Source organism: Botryllus schlosseri, chromosome 14 (assembly GCF_051294905.1).
Source record: "Botryllus schlosseri isolate E-star chromosome 14, Bs_hap1, whole genome shotgun sequence".
Lineage (NCBI taxonomy): Eukaryota > Metazoa > Chordata > Ascidiacea > Stolidobranchia > Styelidae > Botryllus > Botryllus schlosseri.
The window spans coordinates 13,020,001-13,024,375 of record NC_137249.1 but is presented as its reverse complement, the minus strand read 5'-3'; the positions used below and the strand labels follow the sequence as shown (position 1 = coordinate 13,024,375).

Genomic DNA, 4,375 nt, shown 5'->3' with positions numbered 1-4,375 from the left:
ATTATGTCGTGAATAAGTAGTTTACAAATTCATACGATTTATCTTGTAGCGTTCCGGGATAAAATGTAATTTTTCGCCCTTTTTTATTTTTTTATTTTTTCAATAAAATTAGTATTCATTTTACAAAACACGTCCTGTAAAGGTAAAGTACTTGTACATTCCGTAGTGCTCAAGTAAGGCCCTTTTCATACCGGGGTTCCGGGAATAACATTCCCCGAAAATGTTTACCGAAACCCCTCTATGTGAACATAACACTGGTTTTTCGGGGCGGTATGAACGCGCTTATTTTCGGAGATTTTTACGGGACCGACTGAGTATGAACACGAATGGCGCAGCTGGGTTCCCGGAACGCTGTCAATCAAACTTTTAGTTACGGTAACGAGCTGTTCATTCAGGCTGCTTGTATTTCGAGGTCAGCTACCTGCGGCATTTTGATCTTCTTGTGTGATGGTGTTGGGAATGCATTATTCTTGGATTTATATTCTGTATGCTCACAATACGTAGTCACTGACTACTATTCAGCTTCTTTTTTCTGTGGTTTTGTAAACAGAGCACGGCTAAAAAGGTAGAACACCATCTCCAAATGATGCAGCATTGGGTGAGTTGCCTGAAAACTTTAGGACTTCAACACTAATTTGATAGGTGATCTTGACCCCTACCATATGTTGTGCGTAGGTTAGTCACCGTCATATACGCCTACTGAAAAGGGGATTTAGTAACATCTGCTTTGATAGTTGTCAGCACAGCAGATAATGATGTCTTTAGCTCTGAATCACTAACCAAAATTGAACCAACGGGCTGGTTAACCATCGTACATCATCCAAGCCATAATTTGGTTTTCACCTATGCCTTCATTTTCTTGTTACAACCAAGTCATTCCTTTGTTATGCAAGTGTCACTTAATCTGATCTTTTCGCAGGTCTAGATGGAGGATACTGATGAAAAAGGTGGAACTGTGCATGAAGTTATAGTTTCTCTCATGAATAAAATGAAACAACACAAACACATCTGGTTAAGCAAGAGCATTGTTTATTGAGAAAGTCACACAGGGCATTTCCGACGTCTGGGCCAGCGATACTTGGATCACCACCACGTCTTGTCTTCATTGCGTATACCATCCTCTGTATCATTCTGGCCTTAGCGGATTGCAGTTTCTGAGCAGAGCCGAACACCGCGCCCGTCCGCGCCTTCAGTCGACCAAAATCTTTCAACCTTCATGTGTGCTTTGCTAAGTTTCTGAAAAAGCAATTGTGAATTTTAAGGGCAGCAGAAAGGAAATTTATATTACATATTTGAAATTAGCTTTAGCTCCTGCTCTGTTTGTTTTCCAGGGAAAAGGCTTCATGAGCCGGGGCTGAAAGGGATAGGCTGCCTCATCAGTTATGTAGGCTAGTACAGAACCCTCTGGCTCCCAATCATGAAGTCATCCTGAAAAACTTGAATGCAGCAAATGCATGTTTGGTACAAATGTTGCTGTGGTAATTTTTTTATCCCTCCACAACACTCAGACTTGTGCAAAGTACTGGAATTTCAAAATGCGTAACTTTAACTAGAACTACTCAATTTTTCAAACTAGCAACTAGAACAGGGGTGGCCAACTTTCTCAGCCAAAGGGCCACATTCGATTGACGAACTATTCTGCGGGCCACTAGCCGCGCCAAGTGTGAAAAATTTTTGAAGTTGATAAATTAATAATATTGTCACTTGACTATATTGCAGGCCTGCTGTATATCGCTGGGCTCAGTTTGCAAGGACTGGACTATTCGGCACCTGGACATATCGGTATCGAAAGCTTCGTCAAACATGCGTCAATCATTTTGTGCCTAGGTTTCATAGTCGAGGGTCTTTCTGCGAGCACAAACGGGAGGTCGCAAATATATATAGTTAGACTCAATCTGATACATTAGGCGTTCTTTCGTTTTCACAAAGGGGTAACAATATTAAAAGCAAGAAATCGAGTGACAACATGTTGCGCTAAGCGTGTAGAAAATTTTTACTTTTGATAAATCTATCGCAAAGTATTCTGCTTTATTGTAGTGTACGAAGATCTACCAAAATGTGACTGGCTCATATATCTAGCAATGCGTCGGAACTGACATTTCAGTCATCACATCTCAAGTGTTACGGCCAGACTAATCAAATTTTTGATTGGCCTTGCAAGTTCACAATCTGTGCAATCCATTTTTGATAATACTACTAATTTCGGAAATTAACTCTCGGGCCACATGTGAGCCACGGGTTGGCCGGCCCTGAACTAGAACTGTCAACTTTTCAAAATCTGCAATTAGAACAAGAACTACTCACTTTCAAATATCCCCAACTAGAACCAGAAACTATTCACATTTTTAAACCCACAACTAGAACTACTTATTTAGTTAGTTACTAACTAAATGAGTAGGTTGATGTAGGCCTACATTGTACATGCCTGACTACACTACAAAAATATACAAATTTGGTCTCATTTTCAGCAATTTCAGTCTTAATAAGTGAGCAAAGTCGATCCCACTTTAAAAGTTTTGACTAAATTCAAGTCGAGTCATTTTCAATTCACCACCGAGTCCAACTCATCGAGCAGAGCGTCGAGTTCAAGTCATGGTTTTATGACCCGAGTCCAAGTCATTGTGTTGACTGCTCAGTTTCCAGTTTAAGTCTATTTTCCATCAATTTGGGTCTTATTTCTGAGACAGAAAGTAGCCTACTTGGCAAGAACAATTGGTCTTTCAGACTTCTTTTTCTAACATAATGAATCATGACCAAATTTGTTAGACCTTTTTGTAGTGGTATGCTACGCAAAAACTGGCTGACATTCCGCCATGACAAATATAGAAATATTAATATGCACTAGGGCTGGGCAAAATCGAGTACCTGAGTGATTCGATTCTGAATCGCTTATTACGCTTCGAGTCGAGTATCATCATGATGACATCACAACACAATGTACTATGCCAAAATCCAAATGTGTAGGCTATACCTTTTATGCCACCACAAAGAACATAACGCCTATTGTCCGTCACATTAAAGATATTTTGGTATTTTTTCGACTATACCGTTCTCATTGCACTGCTTGACGGTGTTATGGGATGATCATGACTTCGGAAATGTGTTATGTCCAGCAACGTTCATAGCTTTGTACTATATCTCGTATGTTGCGACACGGCCAATCAAGGCTTCCTCAGTGGAAAATAGTATCAAAACTACGGTATAATTCTCGTTAGTGAATCAACTTTCAGTATAATTTCGGTACTCGAAAAAATTATTTTACTACTCGACTCGAATCATTAAAGTTATTACTCGATTCAGATTCGAGTACTCGAATCATTGTGGCTAGCCCTACTAGGCACCAGCAATTATTTTTATTGAAATCAACCTGTGACAGTTGCCTTCTTAAAATACATCTGATGTTTACCTGGATCTATAAACGATTGGCTTCATTGGCTAGCCTCCAAAGAGCGACAGCTACTCAGCAATCAAGAGAAATTGAGTTCGTATAATTTGCTGGCTGCTTTTCGTTATGGTCTCGAAGCTCGTCGCGGAGTATACCAAATGTTTCTTTCACGGATTTCTAGAATTCCCTGGTTTCTCTGTACAGTGTACATAAGATTAGATTTACCCAAACCATTCTACAAGCAATCACAAAGTGACAAAGATAAACTGACTTTGTCGTACGCAGATGTGATCAGTGGTTCTTTTCATTCCAGGACTTTATCCTCTTTGCTGGCTTTCAGTTTCTGCTCTCAGCTTCGGTTGATAATATACAAGCCAGGAACATGCTCGGGCTCTATTACTGATACAGGTATATTGAGTATAGAGCCCCATACACATCGAGAAGGCATATCCGCAACATCCCATAGCTAAAAGTTGGAGCCAACTTCTCCGCATCTCACGAATATGTCTCTCCCACATCGTTTTCCACAAGCATATTACAACTGGAACACCCCACAGACATGGTTTCGTAACTATCAACACTTACGGAGAATCGCGTTCATACTGGCCATAATTTCCCGCGAATTTACCGAAAAAACGACCTGTGTGAACATAAGTTCGCGGTAACTCTAAATAGGTATGAACGCGCTCTATTCCCGGAACTGTTTCGGTAATTTTTTCTCTATGTGAACATCGCCTGTTTCGGAACTTGTTCCCGAAAGAGTTTCGTAAATCCGGTATGAAAAGGGCCTAAAACTTTTTAAAGTATTAACTCGATAAAATTTTCAGAATAAAGACTTTTGCGTAAAGTATGTCTTGCATTTAGTTGCCAGCTCTGAAAGCAAGCAAAGTTTGTGGTATTTGCGCAACATCGAAGATCGATAAAGTAGTCTAAAACCTAGTCACTTTTTACATGGAGGGAGTACATAGCGAAGTACTTGTACATTTTGGA

The 4,375-nt window shown here is 40.0% G+C and overlaps 2 long non-coding RNA genes across 2 annotated transcripts; one reads left to right on the top strand and one right to left on the bottom strand.

Annotated features, from left to right (window-relative positions):
- The first annotated feature begins 230 nt into the window (after window positions 1-230).
- LOC145456304 (uncharacterized) lies at window positions 231-1,007 on the top strand. Its single transcript, XR_013920568.1, has 2 exons — window positions 231-598; window positions 920-1,007. It is a non-coding gene; the product is annotated as an uncharacterized LOC145456304 (long non-coding RNA).
- On the bottom strand, window positions 1,008-4,175 carry LOC145456305 (uncharacterized). Its single transcript, XR_013920569.1, has 3 exons — window positions 3,657-4,175; window positions 3,407-3,581; window positions 1,008-1,236 (listed from the first exon to the last, which is right to left on the bottom strand). It is a non-coding gene; the product is annotated as an uncharacterized LOC145456305 (long non-coding RNA).
- Between the last annotated feature and the right edge of the window lie 200 nt (window positions 4,176-4,375).